This window comes from Pelodiscus sinensis, chromosome 10 (genome assembly GCF_052426305.1).
Source record: "Pelodiscus sinensis isolate ZL-2025 chromosome 10, ASM5242630v1, whole genome shotgun sequence".
NCBI classification, from domain to species: Eukaryota; Metazoa; Chordata; order Testudines; family Trionychidae; genus Pelodiscus; species Pelodiscus sinensis.
Window position 1 is genome coordinate 30,052,500 of NC_143061.1, and position 14,562 is coordinate 30,067,061.

General features: G+C 43.5%; 1 protein-coding gene across 2 annotated transcripts in view; it reads right to left on the reverse strand.

Moving 5' to 3' along the window:
* Positions 1–13,915, reverse strand: part of RNF13 (ring finger protein 13) — a 107,298-nt gene extending 93,383 nt beyond the window's left edge. Inside the window, exon 1 of one of the 2 annotated variants that reach the window (XM_006115934.5) lies at positions 13,761–13,915. The gene's annotated coding sequence lies outside the window, so the exon portion shown is untranslated. The remainder of the gene's footprint in view (positions 1–13,760) is intronic. The other variant, XM_025181159.3, reaches the window with a different exon arrangement.
* Positions 13,916–14,562: the final 647 nt, after the last annotated feature.

The following is a 14,562-nucleotide window of genomic DNA, read 5'->3' on the forward strand; positions in this document are numbered from 1 at the left end:
AAACAGGATGAGGTTTAATAAAGAGAAATGCAAAGTGCTCCACTTAGGAAGGAACAATCAGTTCCATACATTCAAGATGGGAAGCGACTGTCTAGTAAGGAGCATGGCGGAAAGGGATCTAGGGGTCATAGTGGACCACAAGTTGAATATGAGTCAACAGTGTGATGTGGTTGCAAAAAAAGCAAATATGATTCTATGTTGTATCAACAGGTGTGTTGTAAGCAAAACTCGTGAAGTCATTCTGCCGCTCTACTCTGCACTAGTTAGGCCTCAGTTGGAGTACTGTGTCCAGTTCTGGGCGCCACATTTCAAGAAAGATGTGCAGAAATTGGAAAGGGTACAGAGAAGAGCGACAAGAATGATTAAAGGCCTAGAGAACATGACCTATGAAGCCAGGCTTCATGAACTGGGCTTGTTTAGTTTGGAAAAAAGAAGATTAAGGGGGGACATGATAGCGGTTTTCAAATATCTAAAAGGGTGTCACAAGGAGGAAGGCGAAAATTTGTTCCTCTTGGTTTCTGAGGACAGGACAAGGAGTAATGGGCTTAAAGTGCAGCAGGGGAGGTTTAGATTGGACATTAGGAAAAAATTCCTAACTGTCAGGGTGGTCAAATATTGGAATAAATTGCCAAGGGAGGTGGTGGAATCTCCCTCTCTGGAGATATTTAAGAACAGGTTAGATAGACATCTGTCAGGGATGGTGTAGACGGAGCTTGGTCCTGCCTTGAGGGCGGGGGGCTGGACTCGATGACCTCTCGAGGTCCCTTCCAGTCCTATGATTCTATGATTCTTGCTTCTTGAAAGTTCTGGGCTTTTAATTCTGTTTCTCAGCAGGCTAAATTAACATTTGCAAAGACAGGCACAGGCTGGATAGGATTATTTTTGTTCTGTGCTTATGCAGTGGTAGTCCTGGGCCAAGCATGCCAGTGGAATTCGTTAAGACGTTGTCAGGAGAAGAAATATACAGGAAAGGGATGGAGGCAGCATAGAAAGGAACATTAGAGTGAACTGGAAAGAAAATTGCTGAAGACATTATTCAGCACACATACAGCTTCCTATATTTCCCTACACTTTTGTGTCATAAAAACTGTCTTGCACCTAGAAGCTATGAGAGATCTTATCTGGGAATATATTGAAGAAATTTCACCCAAGTATGTAGTAAGAAATCTAGAATTGCCAATCACAAGTATCATTTCCTTATTTTATATTACACTAGCAGGCTGCGCTGTGTGCTCGGTACACTTGCCAGCCCCCCTGTCTCTGGCCACTTTAGTCATCGTTGCCTGGCAGGAAAAAAAACTTTTTTATATAGAGAGCGATAATAGATGCCCCTTATTTTGCAACATCATGGCCACAGACCTTAAAGGTGCTGCCATAAATCTATTCCCATTTACTTCAGTATAACTCAAGGAGGACTGATTTACATCAAAGCAATTAAAATAATTGATCTAAATCACCAAGAAAAAATAATTGATTTAAATCCAGTTTCCTAGTTTCTTAAGCAATGGTGCAAATCTGATCACTAAAACATGTTACAACTCAGTAAAACACTTTACAACATCTAAGAGGGTATATTTTGTGTAATATTTTAGATTCCTAAATTAATAAAAATCAAGTTAATAGTACATAATACTCATTACCTGTGTCAAGCTGCAGAAGCAGCAGAAATACATTAGGAATGGAAAAAAATCACGTACACAAGCACAATAGCACTTATATTTTATTAAGCTAAACCTTAAATGCATCCTTGCTGAACAGAATGTAAATGATTAACCAAATAATAGTGAGAAGAATTCAGAATAATTACTATTCTTGAATTTTACAAAACAACGAATAGTCCTGCAGTTTCTTAGGATACAGCTAGACTACAAGTTTTTGTTGGAAAAAGGTACCTTTTTCCGATTCTTTTGTCGGAAGAAGCTTTTCCGACATATGGCAAGTCTAGACGGGGCCAAATGTCGGGGGGGGGAAATCTCTTTTGGAAGCCCCCTTCTTCCTTGTAGGAAAAAAAAAAAAGCAGAAGAGTAAACGCGTTCCCTGGATGCAGTGAAGTTAACTCCCCCCCACCCCCCGCAATCTAGCCGTACCCTCTGAGACAAAAATGTAGATAGCATCATGAGCTTTCTTGGGCACACTCCCTTTCTTCAAATGAATGGAGCAAGGGGTCCAGAGGTACAAAAAATAGCAGAAAAAGAAAGAAGGGTAGGAAAAGGGAAAAAAAAACCTTTTCAATTTAAAGTGTCCACGCTAAATGAGGCTAATAGGTTGGGTTGTATGTGCCCGAACTTAGTTTTTGATGTCATTTGGGTGTTGAATAGAACGGCCCATCCAGTTCATTTCTTTGTTCAATGCTTCCTTAAATGTGTCAAATTTGCATATGAAGGCAAGTTCCTCAGTTTCTCTCTCTTTCTTTGCAGAGCCACAGTGGGGGGTAGCTCCCAGGACCTGGCACGAGTCAGAACTGAGGCGGGCTGCTTGCCCACTGGCTCCTAAAATACTGAGCCAGAGCGGGGGTAGTTGCTGGACCCAGCACAAGCCAGGACTGAATGCTTGCAGCGCTAACCCTTATCGATTCATTGTGTAGTCGACAAAATTAAGTAGTTGATTAATGAATTACACGCCTCTTAACATCCCTAAGTGCTGCAACCAAACATATTTCAGACAACAGAGTGTCAGTAGGAACAAAAGATTTCATTCATCCGGTAAAACCACCACCAAGAGTAGGTTGTAATAAGGACCAGCAAATACCAACAAGACACCATGATACATAAAAAAGTTTCATGGTGCATTTATACCACAAGCTATCTTTTTCACATTGTAAACAAACACATTTATTGACATAGCTGAGACCTTATGACCAAGCTACTCTCCACCTGGGAGAGCAGACAGTTGTGGAAGGTTGCTAGATGCAGAGTATAAGAGAGTATTTCTTCCGTACTGTTCAAGTTCTGAGGGGCAATTTGCCAGTTTAAGCCTTGATGGGTGAAGTAATGCACACAATGAGCCAGTAATATGTGTCTGTGCGACAATAGACAACAGGAGATGCAGGAGTGGTGTCTGCAGGCAAGGACAGCACGTGGAGACCCCCAGCTCTGACTTTCTCAGGGGCTGCAGGGATATGCCAGGCACTTGCATATGGATTGCATATCTTTCAGTAAAATAGATAAATCAGGAAGGGTGTGTCTACACAGCAGGGCTTAAGTTGAAATAAGCTACACAAACTGAGCTACGTAATTAGGTAGCTTATTTTGAAATTGGGAGTGTCTACATAGCACTTATTTCAAAATAGAGCACTCTTCCTCCGACTTCCCTTACTCCTCATACAATTAGGGTTCCAGGAGTCGGTATAAGAAGTCCTAAAACTTGACAGTATTTTGACATTATTTCAAAATAATGCTGCTATGTAGACGTACCTGAAATGTCTACACAACAGAATATTTAAAAGATGTGAAATTGAAAACTAAAACTGTGAACAAATATTGAAGTGTCATGTATGAAGTTTTGTCTCAGTCAATGCTGCAAACATGGCAAAGATGAGAAGATACTTAGAAGAAAACGATGTATGCACTTTAATAACATAGAGCTGCAATGCCCATTTAATGCACATTTTAGCCAAAGACTTAAAATATGTCTTATCCAGGAATAAAAGAAAATGTTGTGAAAATCTCAAAATACTTCCTAATAACCATTTTGGTTCAGCTTCACTGAAGAGAGCAGGAGGATCCAAACTAATTCTCCCTCAAAATGTTCTATGGAATTCTGTGGTTGATTTTTGAACAATTTATTAAGAATAGGCTTATTCTCATAAAAATTTGTGAAGAAAATCATGGTTAAATAGATGGAAGTGGAAGTATCTCATCCAAAGTATCTAACATTGAATTAAAGAGGAGTGTATAGGATATGATCAGTATACTGAAACCTATTAACCAGAACCTTGTACTTCAGAAAAATTTCTTCTGCATTGCCAATGCTGTGAAAATGTCTCTCTGGGCACTTCAAGGGACTTTGATGAAAGAAATACCTCACCAGACAGTTAAATTACAAACAATAAAGCAGCAAATGGGTCAAACACTGACTCCATCTCATTTTCTCGTGAATGTTCTTTAACCCTTGTGTAAGGGCACGTGCCCCGTGCCCTAGGCGGCGGGTTGCCCACAATCACCACCCGAGTCTTGGTGCCCCTGACCAACTGCACTATCCCCCGCACTTTTAGTCTCTCAGTCGCTTAGAAATGGGTTTAGTGTCTTTTAATGCCCCAGGCCACTTCCTACCCACCTAGTCCTTCCCCTCCAGTACCTCCTGTCAGTTTGTGCCTCCGCACCCTAGCCCGTCACAGCACGTTCGCCTTCCCTCTCCGGAACCTCCCTGCTCCTTCCTCTACTGCGTTCCAGCCCTCCTCTCTCCCTTCTGGGTTGTGGCAGGCTGCTTTTAAAGATGGCGCCACAGCACCACGTTGGTCGCCTTCCGCCCACGCCCGTGTGCCATGCGTCAACACGCTGGCAGCACAGAGCGGGTACTGCCAGGTTGTTGTCCCCCTGCCTGACTGCGTCTGTACATCCGCCCTGCTGCTGCAGTGCCGCCCAGTGCTCTCCCAGTCCAGTACCAGCCACGCGGTTAAGGAGCAGGGTGGCTTCTTCACTGCGCACCCTCAGCCCGGCAGCGGCTTTATGATCTGCCGGCGGCACCCCTGCCTTCCCCGGTGCAGTGCTTGCCGCTGGAGTGCAGAGCCCGGCAGCTCCGTCACACCTTGATATAAGAGTAGATGCCTAACTAGTAGATGATGCTGCTGCCATGGCATGGGCATCTCAAAATCACTCCTCAATTATGCCAGTCATAATAAATGTCAGGACTAGAACAAAACCATATAATCAATACATTTGTACAGACGATATTTTGAATAAATTCACTCCCCTGAATTTGTGGGAATCATTAGCCAGCCAGCCACCTTGAAACAGAGTTCCTTCAGTTGAAGCCAACTTTTTACAGCAGTAGCTTCTTCTGCAGGCACAGAGAGAATATTTTCATTGTTTGGTATTATTCAGACAAATCTAAGGAATTGACTGGGAGTTGGAAAAAAGCAAGAAAACTCGTATTTCTCTTTCAGTTTAACTCAAAAGGACAATGGGAGTGGGGAAGATGAGAGCTAGTTGTAGAAGTTTTAAGGACCTGTGTATTTCGTATTCTAAAGTACTTGTCCATTATTTAATACAATTTGAAAATTTAAAAAAAAAAAGAGATTAAGGACATCCATCAGCCAGCAACTCAGGAGACTACTGCATTTACGTAACATTTAAGATTTAGTTTAATAAAATATAAGTGCTCTTGTGTTTTGTGTGTGATTTAGTTTTTACCATTCCTAATGAACTGCTGCTGCATCTGCAGCTTGACACAGATGAGTGTTATGTTGTGTTTCCGAAATGAATAAAAATCAAGTTATCTAAAAAAAAGAGTCACAAAAAGAATACCCTCTTGGATGTTGTAAAATGCTCAACTGAATTGTAAATTAGCATGCTTTAAAGATCAGTTTTGCACCGTTGTTTAAGAAATATATGAAGTGTCAGTAGGAAACCTGATTTAAACCAATTTTTCTTGGTAATTTAAATAAATTATTTAAATTGCCTTAATTTAAATTAATCTACCCTGATTTAAAGAGCAACAGGAGTAGGTCCTAAATCATTTATGCACAGTAGTTGCAGTCCTTTAATTCTGACAGTACTAAGCTTCTTGTGATTTCATGATCAAGCTGATCACACAACACAAATGCTGTGTCCTTGAATGTTTGTACAGCCTCAGAGTTACAAACGAGTTACGGAACAAACACTTGGCCATAACTCGATCCTTTCATAACTCGGACCTCACTGAGTTACACACGACTGTGCTGTTCGTAAGCGCAGGTTGCGTTCGTAACTCGGGGACCGCCTTTACGACCGCTCCATGGGAGCTTTGGTCATAAGTGCGAACGGTCTTAACTCAGGGAGCGGCTGTAGTCAGTCCTCAGCCAAAAAGCCCCTTTCGTGGTCCAGTACCTCACAACCTGAATTTAACATGAAATGGGGGTTTAGTCCCCATAGAGCTGCTGTATTTGCATATTATCAACTTCTTTATCAACAATACAAAAGCTTGTACTTTCCTAAAGTGCCTTTCAGCTTCACAGTCTACCATATTACTTGCAGTTGACTCTAAATAATTCTTGATAACATTTTAAGCAAGTAGAATTTGACCCTTCAAACAAGTCATTCCATTGACACTGATGGAACTGATCATATATTAAGGGTAGGATTTGGCCTTAAATGTCATTATGTCATTTGCAAATGCTTTTCCCCACCTCCCGTAAATCCAATGGGGCTGTGAAAAGAATAACTAACCCACCTGTTTCAGGCCTGTTATGAGATTTATGGCTTTCCTAAACTCATGTAATATATCTTTAATGACCGTAAATAACTGGAATGGAAAAGTTCATGTACTTGCATAGTATGTATAATCAGTTCTGATAAGATTTTTTTTTTTAAGTAGAACAAGCTTTATATTTGTCAAACATCTCTCTGGTCACTCTGGCTATGTCTACACTGGTGGATTCTTGTGCAAGAATGCTTGCGCAAGAACATGTCTACACTGATATGTGCTTTTGCACAAGAGCATCCATAGCACTGTGGATGCTCTCTTGCACAAGAAAGCTCTGATGGGCATTTTAGCCATAGGGCTTTCTTGCACATGAAACCCTTGCTGCGTGTCCACACTCCCCTCTTGCGCAAGAGCTCTTGCGCAAGAGGGCTTACACTTGTTAGAAAAGAGCATTGCTCTTGTGCAAGAAGCCCTCTCTTCCCACGCTTTACTGAAAAACTTCTTGCGCAAGAGCGGGCGGGCAGTGTGGATGCTTTGCGGAAGAATGGCCGTTCTTGTGCAAGAACCCAGCAGTGTAGACATAGCCTCTGTGTGTTATTTTCCTTTCTCTCAACCTCTGTCTGACATAACTATTTAGTCTGTAAACACTTCAGGGCAAACATAATTTACACTAAATGCTGGTATAGTGCCTAATACAATGTGGTACGAATCTGAGTTGATACCCTAATTGTATAAAAGTATGTCTACACTGCATTCCTCTTTCGAGAGAGGAATGTAAATGCAGCCGAACGAAATTGCAAATGAAGTGGGGACTTGAATTTCCTGTGCTTCATTTGCTTAATCGCAGCCGGCCGCTTTTTCAAAATACCCGATTTCGAAAAAAAACCGCTGTGTAGACGGGGTTATTTCGAAAAAGCAGCCAGACACAATTATGCAAATGAAGTGTGGGAAATTCAAATCCCCGCTTCATTTGCAATTTTGTTTGTCTGCATTTGCATTCCTCTCTCGATAGAGGAATGCAAGGTAGACATACCCTTAATGAATAATTGCATACTAAAAAAAAATATTTAGGTTGTAAAGCGGTGGTGGCCAGCCTTCTTCCCTACCACCTCTCTAGGCAAGCGAGTGGGCCATGAGTAGGCTGCAAGATAGGGTAGTTTTCCTAACTGTACTTGCATACTTAGAATTTGTGGGACATACCAACTGAACCACACATTGCTTTGACTGGATGCAAAGAAAGGCACATCTCTCCCAATCAACGTTGTCTGCAATCAGCATGTACCTCACTTCACATGCTTTCCTTTGTGTGTCACTTTAGCAATACTGGTAGGAAAAAAACCTACGTGGACAGAAACCAGTGGAATATGGGAGTTCTGCATGTCAGCAATAGTAAATAAAATGTGTCATGGGCCACAAACAGAACCCCAATGGGCTGCAGTATGCCCACCATTGTTGAAAAGGCATGAGCTATGGTATACATAACATAATAATACGCTATGGTTTATGGAGTCTGTTCTAAGGATGTTAACTTGCAGTTATCTAAATAATCATGTAGTCAATACAATTTGTATTGACTACATGAGTAGTCGACAAGAACTGCTATGAAAAACTGCAGTGGGGCTAGCTCCAGGAGCCAGTTTGAGCCGCTGGACTCTTGCTTCATTTAAAATGCAGAGGTGCAGCATCCCGGACCAGCACAAGCTGGGATTGCTCGGTCCTAGCTTGCGCTGAGTCCAGCAGCCTCTGTTTGCTGCAAACAGGAGCTGCTACCAGAGCAGCCCCTGCGCAAGGCCAGCTCGAGTTGCCACAAACAGGGTCTGCTTGGTAGCAGCAGTCCCTGTCTGCAATGGGGGAGCCGCTCGGACCCCCGCGGACAGGGGCTGCTACCCGAGCAGCCTCCCCTATCATCCTCGGATGCCTCTGATAGAGGCATTTAAGTTGTCTTCCCTCCCCCCCCCCCCCCCACCTTGCTGCTTCTCAGAAACTGTGAGGGAGGAAAAGAGAGAGGAGTTGATACTTCAGTTTACTACCCAATAAACTTTTGCCTATTGGGTAGTCGACTACTCGTTTACATCCCTACTCTGTTCCTTATTGGTGACTCATTTAAACACTGAATATATGCTTTGTTAGCCCCACTGAATGAGTTAAATGAAAAACTAAAAAGAAATTACGTGAAAAGTAAAGACTGTGGAAAATACAAAAATGGGAACAGAGGTGGTAGGGAAGTAGAGTTGGAAATGGAGGCAGTAATTATGGAACGATGTCTTCTGGAGGACCTAAGTAAAATGGGAAGTGTCCACAGTCTGTTGTTCTTACATAAATCCAAAATCCCCTTCCCTTCTGAATTATTCATGATGAACTTGAAAGAAAACTTTTTTAAAATTTGGCTTTGCTTTCCATGACTCATTGTATTAATGATATTTTTTAAACAGAATGACTCTCTCTGAAATCAGAGGGAGCTCTGTTTCATAAAGGCTGATTTAATATAGCCCCATATTAACAATTTATATGTTCCACAAAAATAACATCTAATGTTTTAATTTCCTATCAACATCATTAACTGAGGACTATTTTTGTATACTTACATTATAACAATATTTATACCCTCACTATTCCCCTTTGATGTCACTAAAGTTTTTCTCCTTCTTTTACTCCATAAAACTTTCAAAAGACAAACTATGCCATACCGCTAACATTGGATTTACTGATCAGTTTACTAGCTTGCTCCTGCACTCAGCATGTGAAAGAGAACATGAATGGGCCACACAAGGTTCCCCTTTATGGTATACTTACACTCAACTGGACCATAGACTTTTTTTAAAAAAAAAGTCAGCAGTTAATAGATCAAGAGAAGTGACTTGGTTTTATATGAGGCTAAGTCTATAACAAGAGTAAAGAATTAATCCTTTGTGGAGAAACTTTTATCTCAGTTTAAATTACTGAATGAGTGTGAAAATACATTTTAATACAAGGGTTTACTTGTTTTTCATTAGAGAAGTCCATGTGATCAAACACAAGATAATACTTGAACATGAAAAACAAAAATCCTTTGAAGGTTGGGATGGCAAATATGATCACATAACAACACTGGGCAAATTCTGACATTCCTCCAGCATGAAGCTGACATGAAGATGGATGCTACTGTTCCCCTAGCAAGCCTTTCCCAATAAGGACATGGCCAGGAGGAGGTGTGACCAGAATGTCATCCCCAGATGATCGGACTCCAGGAATAGCCACAGAACAAAGGTGTTGAAAGCCACCATAAACTATAGCAGCCCTTACACTAATCTAATTTGTACCAATGATCTAGCTCAGCTCACAATTTAAAGCCATCTTTGGATCTTTTTCACTGAAAGCTCATCCGTCACAATATAAATGTGCTGCTGCTGCAAAAGTTAATATTCCAACAGCATCATAGCTAAGTCACACTGAACATGTAGTTACTGTTTTTTCTAGTTGTATGTTAGACTTACATATTACTGTTTATGATATAGAAGGTGTTATAGAAACACAGTAGAAAAGGATCTTCAAGTGTTCAGTTTATGGTTCATAGAACTTTACAGCCTGCTGTGGGGTAATTAACGGGATACAACCAACATGAAACCTAATCCATTTCATTTTGACATAAAGGGAGTTGCAGGTACCTTATCTGCCTTTGACACTCTATCTAGCAATAGCTCTTGCACAAACAGCAGAGAAAAAACTTACTGACTATATATGGAAGCAATAAAACTACCTATAGATAAAATGCTATAATACGGTGTAATATTCCCTTAAACTCTTTCAGTTACAGTAATTTTGTGTTATAATAATAATTGGTCAAAATGAGAAAACCGTTATTTGTTTTTTAGTTAACAGTGCCTCATATTTTTCTCTTAGGCTATGTCTACATTGCAGCACTATTTCAAATATAACGGGCTCACTATTCCAATGTCCCTGTAAACCTCATTCCACAAGAAGTAAGGGACATTTCAGAACAGCAATTTATTTTATTTTGAAATAACATTGAAATAAGATACGCAATTTCTGTAGCTCAAATTGTGTATCTTATTTCAACCTAAAATGCAGTGTAGATGCACCCTTAGTGATATTTTGCACTTTATCACTTTCAAAAGATCTAAAAAAGCTTAGCAAAAATGTGTTAAAACTCATGTCTGTGAAACAGTAAAGTGTTACCAGTTAAAAATTCAGTTAAAGAGGCACTTCAGTGGGATATGAGTACTCAGCTCGTCTAAATAAGTAACGTTGCTCCTGGATCTAGCACTGAGTCCACAGTAATCTTGTATGTGACTTTTGGTAAAGTCATCGCGGCTGCAATTTTCAATACTGGGTACCAAATTTTGGGCACATAAGCTGTTGTGTAGTCACCTGAACAGAGTACAAGATTCTGGACTTGCAGTTCTATCCTCTAAATGTTATTCAGGCTGGATCTTCCTCAACCAGCACTCTTGCTGATCCTGAACCAGGGGAATTTGCCAGACCAGGGGAGGTCAACGTTAGTCTCTCTGTTGGGCTCTGCTTCTACAGCAGCAGAGAGGCCAGTATTGACTGAAGAGGAACTCGGGATGTATTATGGATAGAGATGTAAAAGAGTAGTCGATTAGTTGACTACCTGATAAGCCTAGACTTATTGGGTAGTTAGGTCAACTACCTGTATTCCCTCCCCTGCCCTTGCTCCCTCTATATCAGTGCTGGGGGGTGCTGGCTTAAAAGCTGGGGGGCGGCAGGAGAGGCAGAGGCACAGCAGTCCAGACTGCTATAGTCCTGGCTCACGTCAGATCCCAGACTTACCCCAGCTGCAGCTTTGCAGTTTAAATGTAATAGGAGCTGGGCTGCCTGCATGCCCTTTATCAACTAATCATATACTCAATACAATTTGTATTTACTACACAATTAGTCATTTACTCACTACTTAACATCCTTAATTGTGGAGTGCCCCCAAAGGCCAGGGGCCAGAAGCACAGTTCCACAGGAGTGCACTAAGCCTTGTAGCCACGGGGCTGCGTTCCTCCTTTATTCCAGCTTTCTAGCTGTAGAACTGCACAAATGTATGTTTTTACATTACAGAATCTGCAGTCCTGCATCCCAAATCACTGGGAGATTTGCCTGCAGAAGCTTCAAAAGATGCTATTCACACAGCTGGAGTTGCATACCTTAGTTCAACTTTCTGCGGTAGTATAGACGTAGCCTCAAGCAAACAGTTTATCCTTATCGTGAATGGAACCTCTGCATAATCTCCCTTTACCAAACATAGAATACTGCAGCATTTACAGAAGGCATAATTGTAGATGAGCTGTTCTCTATTAGGGAATGAGTCTGTCTGTGAATCTGTTTGTTCAAGAACTCCTCCTAAACAATAAGAGCTAGGGCCACCAAATTCGGTATTCAGCTTCCTCTTACCCTAACTTAAAGCAAGACAGCACTTGTGTCAGGAAAACAGGAAGGGCCAGGAATGGGACTATTTTCCAAAACACGGAAAGGGAAGGGACTGCTGTTCAAGGAGTAAATAGCACCCCTGCCCCAAACCCCTCTTCCCTGGCCCTTGGTTGCTGTACTGAGGGGAAGGAAGACAGTCCCCCAAATTGAACCCCCCCCACCCTGAGCCCCTTCTCTTCCCCAAACCCTCACTCTTGCACACCCCCCAGCCTCCTGCCCTGCCCTCCACATCCCCCACACCGCCAATCCCCTACTCTGAAGGGCCCAGGCAATGCCAAGTAAGTCTTCTAATATTCATATAAATCAGCATTCAGAAGCCACTGGTGCTCCCCATGGTGCGTACTGTGGGTGGCAGAGAACTATCTGCTTTTCTTATTCAAACCTACTAGGTTACGTTATGGATAATTATGAAACAAATATCTTCATAATATTAATTTTCATGTAAGCAATTGCTGTAGTTGCAACAGGGAAGCTATAAACAGGAAGGGAACTCTGTAAATTTTAAATAAATAAATGGAGATTGCCTATCTCCTAGAACTGGAAGGGACCTTGAAAGGTCATTGAGTCCAGTCCCCTACCTTCACAGCAGGACCAAGTACCATCCCTGACAAATTTTTGCCCCAAATCACCTCCGCAAAGATTAAACTCACAACCTTGGGTTTAGCAGGCCAATGCTCAAACCACTGAGCTATCCCTCCCCCCTATAAATGTGCTAATGGGAGTGGAGAAGGTCTGTAAAGAGGAGCGGTTGGTCCAAGGGACTAGCTATTAAAAGCATGGGCCACAGACTAAGACCTCCCCGTTAAAATAAGTCCTTCTCCTATTACCTCAGTTTACCACAGAGGGAAGGATAAAAATACTTACATGTACACACATCATGAAAAATCATTAAGTGAACTGGCTAATATTTGAACAAATTCATCACTGACATAATTCAACTTAAGCAACCTTACACCAGGAATTTGTCCCATTGTCTATAGCTTTGTAATTCAGTGTGCATTTTGGTAAATTCTGCTGCTATTCATGGTTAGTAAAGAAAATATTTAGAAACAGTAAGTATCTAGAACACTTATTTCATTTATATTCTAATTGCTCTTAAAAAGCTCCCGGTGGCTTCTTGGTTTTACAATTTCATGAATAGAGGACAACTGATCTTAGCTACTTAATGTTAATAATATTCTTAGAGTCTCCCTCCAGCATTTCAGTGCATCGATTTTTATCACACTGCATCAGATCTGAATCTGCATTATAGCCAGATCAGCCCCAGAATGAAGCCTGACTCCCCACTTTGTAGGGTGTGAAAACTTAAAAAAGCACCAGGGGCCTAACAAGGGAATAGCTGTGAAGAATGGTAAACACTCAGTTCTCACTGTCAGAATTTTGTTGACCAAAGCATGGATTGGGCTAGACAGAAAAGAGTCTGTACATCCCAACCAGTTTGTCTGGATCGCTTTATTAATAGTTTTGGTGGCACTAAGTGAGACTATACAGCCAGGACCTGCTTCCCCTTTCACAGCTGAGAAATGCCCCCAGGAAGAGCACAGATGATCACTACATCATAAGTAGGGGCGGCATCCCGAGCCAGGCAGCTCTGAAGAAAACCACACGCAAGACCCACAGACGCGGACCCCCACCCGGGCTGTAGGTGTAATCAGGGGCGCTTTGGCATCATTTGATTCTTCTCGCTCGTTCTTCTCTTCTGCTTCCCCTGCGCTCGCTCCAGGCTGGGGGAGGGAAGGGAAGCTGAAGTAAAAGTGAGCAACCGCTCCAGCGGGTGGGCTGCCAGCATCCCTGCCTGGGGGGAGACCGCTCGGAGCTCGGCTTCGATGCGCAACACCAGCGCGCAGCCCCGGACCCGCAACGGGTCCATCAGCGCCCACAAGCCCAGGCAGGGGCCAGCGAGGCGGCTGCGCAGGCCGGGAGGCCCAAGCGCCGCCCGCCCCTTTCCCCACATCACCGACCGCGGCAAAGGCAGCTCTTACCTGCGGGCCGAGCGCAGGGACCAATCTACAGCGACTCCATGACAAATGGGTTTGTCCCGTCAGCCGACAGACGCGCAGCCGGAGCGCGGCAGAAGTCCCGCCCCGGGCCCCGTCATAGGCTGAGGCGGCCGGCGCGGGCGCAGCGATTTGCTCGTTTGACGTCACTCACCGGCGGATCCCCAGTAGGGCCGCACGTAGGCCAACGACACGTGATGCTGGCTGGGGCGGAACTGGTGGGCGCGGCGGGGGCGGAGACGAGAGGCGCCGAGCGGGTTCTGGGACTCGGAGCAGTCGCTGGCGGAGGAGGCTGAGGATTGCTGCCGGCCAGGTGCTGCGCAGGGAGTCCCGGCTGCGGGGAGGCGGAGGGAGATGTCTGGCGGGATGAGTTGAGAGGCTCAACAGCTCCCCCCTCCCCCCCCAGCAGGGATGTGGGGCGGCCGTTGTTCCCGTGTCCTGACAGCAGTGGCTGCCTGGGCTGTTCCCTGTCGGCCTTGGCCAGCCTGGTGTGTGGGCGGCCCGTGGCAATGCCTGGAACGCGAGGCGCACAGCTCGGGCTGTCTCCACGCTGGGAAGGTTTGTCAAGAGACGTGTGGCCGTGCAAAAATCGCCGAAAGTGAAAACCAGGCCTTCAACCCAGGTTTTCTGCTTCCTGTTGTGGGCAGTCCAGGGCCACATTACTAGCAGCCTGTTGACATAAGCATCCCACAGTGCAGTGTTGTGGGAAGCCAGAGCTGCTTTGTGTGTGTGTGAGGCATGTCAAAGCAGCACAGTGGTTTCACCTGCCCTCCTCCTCCAGCAGCAG